Source organism: Mixophyes fleayi, chromosome 2, assembly GCF_038048845.1.
Source record: "Mixophyes fleayi isolate aMixFle1 chromosome 2, aMixFle1.hap1, whole genome shotgun sequence".
In the NCBI taxonomy this organism is placed as follows: Eukaryota; Metazoa; Chordata; class Amphibia; order Anura; family Limnodynastidae; genus Mixophyes; species Mixophyes fleayi.
In genome coordinates this window covers 47,621,710-47,633,906 of record NC_134403.1, presented here as the reverse complement: position 1 = coordinate 47,633,906, position 12,197 = coordinate 47,621,710, and the positions used below count along the sequence as shown (strand labels likewise).

Genomic DNA, 12,197 nt, shown 5'->3' with positions numbered 1-12,197 from the left:
AGCTGACCATGCAAGTGGAGTCACAGTAAAGAAATATACAATGATAGCACAAAGCAATATGCAAACAAGTAGCGCTGTGCCTTACTTGTTTTTTTAACCCTTTCAGTGCCAATGAAGACTGGGCCTTGTCCTGCACATACACCTCAAATATGCCCCACTCGTCCTTAGCATACTATGGGATATCCTTGTTTGAATGACAGGAATTCTCTCTGTCAAACAATCCGCCCGCTATGAAGTCACTGTCTAGTCATTATCAGACAATTATCCCAACACAAATCATTGAGAAGTCCAGGGATGGGGGATGACAAATAAACTCAGGGTTACACTCAGTTGAAAGAGGGGGGAGACCCTCTAAATTATGTGGCCTCTAAGATATTGTCTGGTATCACCAGAGAACAACCTATACTACAGAAATACAAGAAGTGCCCGATCACCCCCATCCTGGCACCTAGATACTCATGTGTCATAACCAGACAATAACACCCTGAGTTTATAAACAAACAAAGAAAAACACCATTTGCTTTTAGTTCACTTTCTTGCAACTTCAATTAGAAATAAAACAAAACACTTTTTTAGCCATTTTGGGAAGATTTCCTTTGTCGTGTCAGGAGATATAAGCCAATGGTATTTTCTGAAAACTCAAAGTATTCTGAAAGGAAATAAGGTAGGTCTACAGTTTGTATAAACAAATTACTGATGTTGGAATGTGACCAGCCCAAAAAGTACCAAAATAGGTTCAGCACAGGTGTGAGAAAAGCGTCAGCGGCGAAGGGGTTAAGCAGCGTAAATATCAACCACAAATTACTATATAATCAGTAAAATGCTATTTCATGCTTCCAAAGTCTTTTGAAAACAGAGCTGAGGCAATACCAACTTCTCAGAATAATGGGGTCGAGCCGAGGCAATACCAACTTCTCAGAATAATGGGGCCACACACAATGATATTCATGTGTAGCCTAAAAACCAACTGCAATACCCAATAATGATCACATTGAAATGAATAGGAACATTATTGGGCATGTTGGTTAACGTGGTCAGATGACAATTATTGGCCTATGGGCACAAGGTCATCTTCCGACTGCACCAACAGGCTCTACTGATGCCAAATGTGTCCTAAGCACCATACAGCCAGATTGCATACAAATGGCTACCCAAATTGGGCGGTGTGAGCAGGATCACATGTGTAATTCTATAACAATCATTATGTCCTTTACTCCTTACTAGATAAATTGAAAGTCCATTGTTCTATTATTTAATTACCGTCAAGCAAACAGCGCAGTGTATGCTTAGCTATATACTTGTAAAGATAGATACACAGTCTGCTACACTGAAGATTTATAATGTGTCAGAATTCTTAAAAACAGCAATCTGGTCATCAATCAACCAAAATGTTATAACCTGACAGATGGCTTTTCTTTGATATGCCAGATTAGTTTGTTCTATGTCACCACAAACTTTGATTACAAGACAGCATAGAAAAAAATCAATATAAAACCTCCTAGAGAACACAGCAAAATGGATGACCGCTCAGTACAGCATAAGAAAATAAGCACACCTTATAATGCCCTCTGATTATATTAGAGGTTTTAAATTTCCAACCTCCTTGGCTAACAGAATGGTTCCAAAGATGTAAATGACACCATCAGTTTATCTTCATTTTCTGTATCATGTCCCTGTACGTAATTTGTTTGTGTCAAGATCCCCTTCATGTACAGTACTTAAAGCTTCATTATCATTACAAACATTATTCCTACAGTAAGGCCCCCTTCCTAGCTAGAGTCCAGGGGACACCTACATGCAGTCTTCCCCTGAGCTCTGGGTACTGTAATACACCTCTCGCCAAAATCCAGTGATAATGAACAGTTTCAATCCGCGTTGCATCTATTCACACCGCACTTTGGTCCTGGGTAAATCCCAGGTTGTCGCCTTTCACCGCCGTGTCTGCATTATCAAGAAGAGTCATTAAAAAGGGGACAGCAGAGGCTCATACAGATGACGTAGCAGAGCTGCTTTTAACAGAACCCAGGAACAGCTTTCATACCGCAACGTATCCAGCTCCAACACGGGAATAACCCTGGTCGTGACCAGGGTCACATGACCTGGGTTGACCCATTCACACCGACACTACCTGGGTTATTCCTGGGTTCATGCCTCAGTGTGAAAGGGGTATAAATACAGAATTCTCCAGCTCACACCCCATTTTTCTAGTCAGGGTATCAGAGAAACAGAGAATTCATGGGAAAACCATCTGCCGGAGGAGCCCCCCAGGAATATGGCAAAATGGAGGAGCCAGCTAGGAACATTTTTTGCCTTAGTTCTACTGTACATGGCAAGACACAAAATAAGGCATCTATAAGCAATTAACATGCCCAAGAATGAACCCATTGGCAATATAAGAGGCACTAAACTGCTAGCCCTGCTCACTCACAGGTCACCCTAAGCACCCCCAGTGACAAGTTTTGTATCATTTACAGTTGCAAGTATCACACCTACAATCTAACACTATACATCTATCCCAGGAAGCCACCAACATGGAGAAATAGTCTTTATACCAGCAGACTTCTACATCCAAACCAAATGAATACAATTACTAAATACATTATCCTTCAATACAACAATAAAGAAATCACAAGGCCAATTCCTTGCAGTAGCAGACATGGCCCAGAGCCCCCCCGATTACTACAAGAGCAACTCTACGTTGCACTATCTAGTTTGTAACCCAGCACACACCTGTCTATTATGTAACAACTACACTCGTATCTACACTGAAATACTTTTAAAAAGGATAATATTTCAAGCATGTCACACAGTTCACACAAGACAATAACCCTATATGTTATATGCAATATGGTTGATATATCTTAACCTCATGGATCAAACTCCCACAGATTGTAAGCTTGTGAGCAGGACCTTCCTACCGCTGTCTGTCTGTATTACCCAGTATTATTTTATTACTGTGTGTTTCCAATTGTAAAGCATTAAGCTAGGTACACACTACACGGTTTTCGTCCAATAATCGGCTCAATCAGCCGACATACGACCGCTCGTTCAAAAGTCGGGTCAGTGTGTGTAGTGACACAATGGTCGAAAGTCTGCCCAAATGGATGCTTGTCGCCTCATTTGGTTGGTCGTACCGTTTAATATTTTCGTTCCAATCTCGTTTCCGTTGTGTAGTGTGTATAAACTTCCCACCGATCCACAACAGTAAGTACGAAATTACAGTCATTGCTCACGACAACATAGCTGTAAAAAGTCGCGAACGGGACAGCCGCTCTTCCCTTTATCGTCCAAAACGAGGCTAGTGTGTATTCAGTCCATGGACCGAGCGATCGGACCATCAAGCGCATGTAAAATCGCTTGCCATAAAAAGTTGGTGGAAATGTCTGTAGTGTGTACCTAGCTTTACTGAATTTGCTGGTGCTATATAAATAAATGATGATGGTTAGGCTCCTGATAATTGGGTAAACCTTGACAAGGTAAGCAGGCATGCCATAATTTTGCCTTTTGACTACATCTTTTTGTCTTTACTTTCCACCAGTCATGAATAGTTTTGCTATATGGTTTTTATGAAAAAGTGGTCTTATTATCCAGCATTTATGCATACTTACATCTGTGCGGTATTTAATGGGGGATTAATAAAAACTAGAGCAAAGGAAAGATAATGGTGTTGCCCATAGGATCCAAATCCTAGCTATAAAACTTTAACAGTACAGTTTAGAAAATGAAATCAAACATCTGATTGGTTGCTATGGGCAACAATGCAATTTTTTTTCCCTTTACACTAGATTTCAGAAACGTTCTCCATGGTATGATATTATTCTGCAGTACAACAGATATCCCTTTTCTGAACATTGTTATTCATTCTGTATAACTGTGAGAAATTGTTGGACATCAATTTGGAGCATAGTCAAACCTGATAAAAACCTCTTATAACTTTCAGTAGCTGTTTCGACAGTGAGCACGAACACCGAAGTGACAAGCAGTTTGCTCAGGCTATAACAGACAACCCCTTGCTACGTTTTCTGTGTCTAATGCAATAAAATGCTCTCATTTGTCAGTTCTTACCAAGATGCATGAGTCTGAATACTATGACAACAAGCATTCAGAGTGTAGCATTTCCAGCAGCAAAAAAAAAACCAGGAATGCCGTGGGAAAACCCAGGCACATGGGAGCTCTATTATTAGCAATGACATCACTGGAATAGTATACAATATCATTTGGAGAGCACACTATTCACTGATAAAACCACCATTGTGGAGTGTTGTTGTTGTTTTGGGTTTGTTTTTTTTGGCTGGGGGAATCAATTTGAAAAACTTACCCAAAGACTCACATCACACAGTTCTCACTGCTGACATAGCGGTGGGGTCGATGCAGAGACAAAAAATTGTATATAATGCCCACTGCATCAAAAAGGTACTAGTTAGATGCACTTTATCTAAGATAGTAGTAAGGGATTTAAAAAAAAAAAAAAAAAAGAATCCACCCCAAAAAACCCTTTGGTTAACAGAATGTATATTCACTGGCATAAAGAGAAATGACTGGCAAATGTTAGGCACCAGCAGAAATTGTTTAAGCATATTGGCTACCTAGTTTTTAAAGTTTATTCATAACATATCATCAGTGTATGAATACTGGCTACATAGCGGCACAGTAGTTTGCACTGTCGCCTGGAAACACTGGTGTTTGGGTTAGATTACAACCAGGATGCCATGTGCACTGAGGTTGTACATTCTCCCGGTTTTCAAAAGTGCTGTCCAAAGCCACACTGGTATGTTACTTAGCTCCGAACTAAAATGTTCCCAGTGCTTGAGTCTGTATGCTTGAGGCAGGGGGAAGTTATATTGTAAGCTCAACTTGGATAAGGTCGGATGTACCTGAATGAAGTTCTGATTGTACAGCACTGCGGAATACCTTGCCGACAAATTCATGATAAAGGTATCAAGTTATATTGAACATGGACGTTAACACATTGTAGACCGGATTCATCCCTTTGCGTGAAATAGCTCTATAATGCTCAGAAACGGATCTTACGCCAGTGAATGCAATTCATTTCGGAACGCAGGAAATCTTACAACAGCCTAAAACTTGAGAGGCGGAACAGGGGTGGGAAGGGGCGGACTAATGCAAGGGCGTGCCAATGCAGATTCAAGGTCTGTTTCCCAAAAGATATATTTTTTTTTTTAGTCGTATCATTTGCACCAGCTACAGGGCAGGTGTATGTGCAGACTGATAGTGATGCCTCTCACAGCATAGTGTTTGTATTAAAAAATATATGCTTGCCACTAGATAGCACAGAACATGTGTATGCAAGCAAGATAAACTATAAAAATGGATTGTATGTACAATATGCATTAAGAACACCTGGATTACTGTATTTCCCCATGTATAAGACGCACCTTTTTCCCAAAAATTTGGGTCTAAAAAGTGGGTGCGTCCTATACAGTGCCAGCGCTATTTACATCCCTCCAGAATGAAGAAGAAGATCCCTGTTGGACTAGCACCACTTACTAACCCCAACCACAGTGGAATAACCGGACACTGATCCCACCACTCTCCGCCTGCGGTGACACGGATCCGGTACCGAAGAGTACCCAATACACCCTATAAATACTAATCAATCTAACAGTGTCCTCTCCCGATACCTTTTTCGGGTCTTCGCGGTGTGTCGATCACGGGGCTTGAGCGCTGATAGGATAAGAGAGGAGTCGCCGCCCCCGCCACTGCCACCTCACAGGAAGCAAAGGGATTTACATGGCCGGGGTCCTACACGGTGGTGTCCGCTCTGCTGCCTGCAATTTGTCCAAGACAAGTATGAGCATTCACTCACCCCGGTACTTGTACCCGCAGAATCGATCAGCTCACTCTGTGAACAAACTCTTTTGTTTCCTAGTTTCGGTATTCTAAAAGAACAAAGGTCCCTCAGGCGCCTCCCGCTCGGTGTGTTCAGCGAGGGAGAGCTTTGCACTGCCTACACAAGATGCTAATGAGTTTGGGAAGGTGAGTTTACAAAACACAGCAACTCTCGGGAATAGCTTAAGTTACTTTGTGTAATACATCTTTTTTCAGATTTTGGGCACCAAAATTAGGGTGCGTCTTATACTTGGTGAAATACAAATGTATTTAATGTATATATTTTTATTTTGCATGTGTTCTGATGGAACTTTATATTGCACACTATGCATGTGTATATCCTGCAGTCTGTCCTGTCTGTTAACATACTACAAGTATTGGTCAGGCACAGCGTACTTATACCCAGATTCAAATGGAAATGTATATTGAGATCCACTTGGATTTGAAGACAGGCGCATGTACGTTTAAGAATTGTGCTCGTTTTAAACACACAAATTGCGTGCAGGTTGCATTTGAAGAAGAATCAGGCACTGCAAGCATGCCTTTGATACCTAGATTTCCAGAGATAGCATTCCCTAGTTAAGTAGCTACAGATACATGCGAGCTAGAAACAGCTGTTGGATGCCACATTGACAGTTACAGCTATGGATTTCCTCATAAAATAACTAGAAAGCACGGTTTATCAGTTGCTGTGAATAATGCAAAACATCAGTTGGCCAGCTGAAGGATGTCCACGTGGCAGGTCCAAAATCAACATGCAGATGGATACCTTAAGTTTGAAAGATCCGAACAAACACACAAAGAGCAAAAAGATTTAGGACCTGAGTCATTAAGGAGAGCAAAGCATAAAAAATGAATAACTTTGCACCCAGGCAAAACAATGGTGCATTGGACGGGGAGGTAAATTTAAAATATGGGGATCGAATTATAGTTGGGGTAGGACATGTCCTAGATAAACTTTCAATTTTAGTGTAAGAATAAAGCTATCAAGTATTTGTGTGCTACATGAAAGTATTTTCCTTAGGTACAAAATAAACTAATATGCACCTCTTGCATTACAACATGGTTTGTCCAGGAGAAAATTTACTCTTTTTTTTCTTTCTTTGCTCTCCTTAATGACTGGCTTTTAATGCGCAAATCTGCATTTAACTACTTTAAAAGAGGTGTAAATCGTGAGAAATAACAAAGTCGTCATATTTTTAGTATCAGAATAGGCTCATATGGCAAATTTGCTCACATTGTAAGTGAATGCAAAACTTCACCAGTTCACAGTACAATTTTATTGTTTGGGGGGGGTGGGACTTCTCATCCATATATAAAGCAACATTGATGTCTTTTAATCATAGAATAAGAATTTGTCTAGTGAATGTGAAAAGAACCGCTGCAATTAATCCTTCCCCTGACAATGGTCATAGTTCTTCTTACATGGATAGAGCTTAGTTGAACCGGTTTCCAGCTTATTTGCAAACTAGAATCTACTAGAACTTTAACAAATGACACATTTTTTCTGCTATACAAAATTGACTTAAAAAAATGTTCCAACATAGCAGGTTGCACAAAAAAAAATACTACAAACTGTTCTTTTAACAAATTCACATTAGACAAATATCAGGAAGTGTTTAGATTCACCCTCTACTGTTAGAATAACAAAACTAAACCTCAGGATTACCACTTTCCTTAAGTACTATAAAACCTTAAAACTCCCAATTTTTAAGTAAATGCATTAACAGCCAAATAATAAACAGTGTAATGTTAAGCTTCTCCATACTACAATCACTGTGAAGCACGAATGTCATGAATTTGAAATTAAATATTTATGGCACAGATTTCTGCATTGTGACAAGTTGCATTTTGGCAGATTTATCTGTGGTGTTCATTCTCAATTCCCTTGATTTCTGAGGTTGGCGTGGTAATGATACTCTGTGGGAGGGATCAATGCTTAAACCATAGAGTGCACCTGCTCCACCACATCCATATATACTAAAAGGATTTCAGCTTGCTCCACAAATTGCTTGCATACATGAAGGGATGCAGAAACCTTTCTATGCCAGACTTCCCAGAATCCAATGCAAGTCCTGCTGGCAGGAATAGCCTTTCCCACTTTAACCCTTAAACTGCTAAATGTTATAACCTGCTGACAAAAGGAGACAAGCCAGGATATGCATTCCTCTACAAATAAATACTGACAGATCATGCGTTTGCTGTATTCTATATATTTTTAGGCCTAAGGTCCACTTCACCAAGTGTGTCAGTAAAAAAAAAAAAAAATCAAAAACACACAAACTATTGCAAGGGTGCACCTTGGGTGTCAGAACTTTAGGCCCTTCCCAAAAATGTCCCTTTACTCCCCAAACCTGAGCCATAAGGCCAAGACTCCTTTGGAGAACAACAATCATAACCCCAACCCTCACCCCAAGTCTTTTGGACAGAATTTAAAAAAAAATGTTCTTATCCAGCCAAAAGACCAAGGCAAAGAATATTAGTGATGCCAAGAAAATCCATGTGCTTGTTTGAAGTGCCTTACACTGCATGTAGCTTCATTTCCCATGCCTGGGAGCTCCAGAGTACCATGTGACACTACATGGGATTGTTGTTAAAAGGATGACCGGTAGGACAGCTGAACAACTAGTATTAACTGCAAATGCATAGCAGGGTGAGGGAAGAGAGGAATTCCTGAAGACAGTGTGATAAAAATGACCATGATGCAGCCAGATCTTGTCCCTGACAAACGATTGGTGCCAAGAGTGGGATTAATTTCCCTGAAGTAGTGAAACAATGTGCTTGCTGCTGCCTCTTATTCCCTATCAACCTCATCTCAGCACATGATGCTTAAGCACTCACAGGCAGGATACTTAATATCTACAGCAATTTGTGCTTTGCAAATACATATACAGATATAATACAGTTTATTCAACATTTTAGAGATTTAACACATTATACTTAAATCACTGCATTACACTAGAGGCTGAACGCATGCAGTCTACAACAGAATGCAAAACATTAACGAACTGTCACAATGTATCCAGGATAAAAAAAGATGCAAAATCAATAACAAGCGCATTCAACATGCAGAACAATGCTGAGTTGCTAGTTTGCATGGTATGAAGCATTGTGCATGCGGTGCTAGCCAAAGGCCTGAGTGGACCAGCATTAACAACCCCCCCGCCAGCTAGTCCCCGGGGGGGATTAATGGAGGGGCGACCTTGCTAGGGATGGAGGGCACTCTGGGTCCCCAATTCTATCAGGTAAGAAGACAACGCACCGTTCAGGCAGCAGCTGCTGCGTCCCCTGGCCGAGTTCTCTCGCCTCCAATGAAGGTTAACGGTCCAGCTGGTCGGAGCCAGTGTTCTCCCCCCTGATAATCCCTCTCTCCATCACTGTCCTCTGCACGGCTGACTGGCCGCACACACAAGGCAGCGTGGGCGGGGCCTACCCAGACTCCGTGGGCGGGGCTTACCCAGGCTCCGTGACGTAGTACACCATCCAACTCCAGTCAGGGAGGCGGGGCTCCATCCTACATTGCCAGCCCTTAGAATACAATTGACGTGTAAAGAAGCCAATGGAGAGACAGGGTGAGACACGTATTGGCCAATGGCATGACAGAGATGAGGCTGACGCGCGTCACAACATTGTGTATGAGTGTGATTATAGCGGTTCTTGTATCCATTTATTCCAGAGATGCTGCAGCAGCTTTTATGTGTCCGTCATGTTCACACCAAACACTATTTACGGGTTCAATCTGTGATCAATAAACAGTGCAACAGGGATATTATCGTGGCTGTGTCGTGTGACTTTCATTATGTTTAACTTTTATACAGCAATAAATCAAAATGTCAGATTACAAAGAGTGAACGTAAGCAGATCTCTGGCCTCTTTGTCAGGAAGGAGCAATGTGTATTATACTTTCGTAAAACACTATCATTGTTCCACAACTACTAGACAAAGAAAAACATTAAGTGCCCACTTCACAGACAGAGGTTTTACACTCTTACATAATAGAAATAATGAATGTATTGTGGTGCATTGTGATGGCTTGGTAGAAAATAAATTTATTTTTCCTATTTTACTAAAACGAATTTTAGATTTAATTTTTTTGCAGGACAGATAGTGTTTTCCTTCTGTGGCATATTGGATACAACACCCCCATGAGTTCGACTTTTCGCTTTTATTCCAAATTATTGACTATTTTTCTTCATTATACCATGGTTTAAACTCCTGATAGAGAGAATGAAATTAACAGGACATTAAGGAATAGGTGCCAATAATTGTTTTATGTTGTGGCTAGATCATTTATAAATAACTTATTGCGTACATCATCATCATCATTTATATAGCGTCAACATATTCCGTAGCACTTTTCAATTGGGGACAAACATAGTAAACTAATAAACAAACTGGGTAAAACAGGCAAAGAGGTGAGAAGGCCCTGCTCGCAAGCTTACATTTATTTAAATTAGAGGTGCAGTGCATCAATGTATAGCATTGCAAATGTACTGATTTTTGTATTAGTAATATATTGATTTCTGACGCAGTAGGTATATGTTGAAGGAAGAAAGGAAATCCCATGCCAATTAGGCCTTTTCATTTGTGAGTGACCAAGACCTCTTTTAGCTTGAATACACATGAGGCAGTGGCGGATCCAGGGGGGGGGCGATCGGGGCGATCGCCCCCCCTAGCAGGGGCTTGCTGCCGGCGGCTGCACACTATGTGCAGATCCGTTCAGCAGAGAGAGTTAGGGAGAGAGTCCTGCCCAACTGCTCTGATTGACACAATCAGAGCAGCCGGGCAGGACTCTCTCCCTAACTCTCTCTGCTGAACGGATCTGCACATAGTGTGCAGCCGTCAGCAGCCTTAGGTGTCAAAAAGGGGGCGGGGCTAAATGGCCCCCCTAAATCGCCCCCGGTACAATTAACTTCTGGATCCGCCCCTGACATGAGGAGTAGTTAGACTTTCATCCTGTGTCTTAGAGTGATAGGAAATCTAACAGCAAGTAATTTAGAAAATCACAGCTTGATGTAAATTTTGTTACATTTCATTTTGCATTTAAATCCAAGTTTAGACAATTTATTACATTTTGATGCTAATCATTAACTATTATATTGGACTTTGTGGTGCCAGATAGGAAAGAGAGCTGGTTTACCTCCTGCAACATGTGTGTCAGAAACAGTATATAAAGAGCTCTGTTTGACCATGTAATGTATTATACTATCTGTACTTCTGTATAACTACTACTACCTCCAACTTTTGTGTAATGGTCCTTGTAAGGACCCCTTCAGTAAATAAACATCACTGCTTGAAGATTCTGCCCTGACGCCTATTGCCTGCTGTGTCCAGTTACCAACAGACAAGAGCTTACACTCTAATCCATTCCCTGGCTGTCCTGTGTTGAACTCAGCATCTCTGTGTCAACGCTCTACCCGCTACCCTGCAGTCCTGATCCATAGAAAGCGATCAGGAGGTACCAGCAAACCCACAGCAAAGAGATGCTGTAGCAGCACCGTGGCGCTGTGGCTCCTATCACCACTTACTCCAGCTAGCCCAGAAGTAAACGGTTCTAGGAGCCCTTCATCCTTCTTCCCTCAACAGACTGGGTGGCAAGCAATGTAAGGCCATTCGGTCACATATGTTATTTGGGATCTAACAGGAAGTAGGGGGTGGATACAAAGTGCTAAGATTTGGATAGATTGAGACATGATTTAGAGTTACCCATACAGTAAGTGCATTTGCGCAAAGGAAATATGAATCTTGGTGCAAAAAATTAAGTACATTTTAAAATAATAATATAATTTTTAGTTTAAATATACTTCTTTTTTGCTTCCTCTTTTTATTTACTATTTTTAGATTCTTAAAGTATATTTTTTTATATGTTTACACTTTGCCCAGAACACGCAGGTGCCTTAAAGCTCAGCTGAACCCAACAATAGAAACCATTATTGAAGCTGAAGGAGAAGGTGTCTCCAGCCAATACACAGAGGTACTGGATGTAGCCTAGGTCATATAAGAGCCCGGATGCCGTCCTTATATATTTAAACAGCTAATAGAGCAATGTTTATGAATTTAACATGGATGACCACATGGAAAAACAATGAATGGTAAATTAGGACTTACAGGTTGGTTTGAAGCATGGGAAAGAATGTATCAGACTGCTTTAAAAGAAACATTCATGTAGGTCACATTGATGAGCAGTAACGAGAAGTTTTGGCTAAAAGAGATGCAGATGCTGACAGCAAGAAGGACAGCAACAAGAAGACCAGACCCTATCTTGAGAGCTCTGGCCTTAGGACACCTGTCAATCACCAATATCCAAGCAAGGAGTGAACATTGCAGAACAATCTATGTGTTCAAAA

General features: G+C 41.0%; 1 protein-coding gene across 1 annotated transcript in view; it reads right to left on the bottom strand.

The window, feature by feature from the left end:
• WASF3 (WASP family member 3) overlaps window positions 1-9,304 on the bottom strand; it is a 30,541-nt gene extending 21,237 nt beyond the window's left edge. The window contains exon 1 of the mRNA XM_075198924.1: window positions 9,113-9,304. The gene's annotated coding sequence lies outside the window, so the exon portion shown is untranslated. The remainder of the gene's footprint in view (window positions 1-9,112) is intronic.
• Between the last annotated feature and the right edge of the window lie 2,893 nt (window positions 9,305-12,197).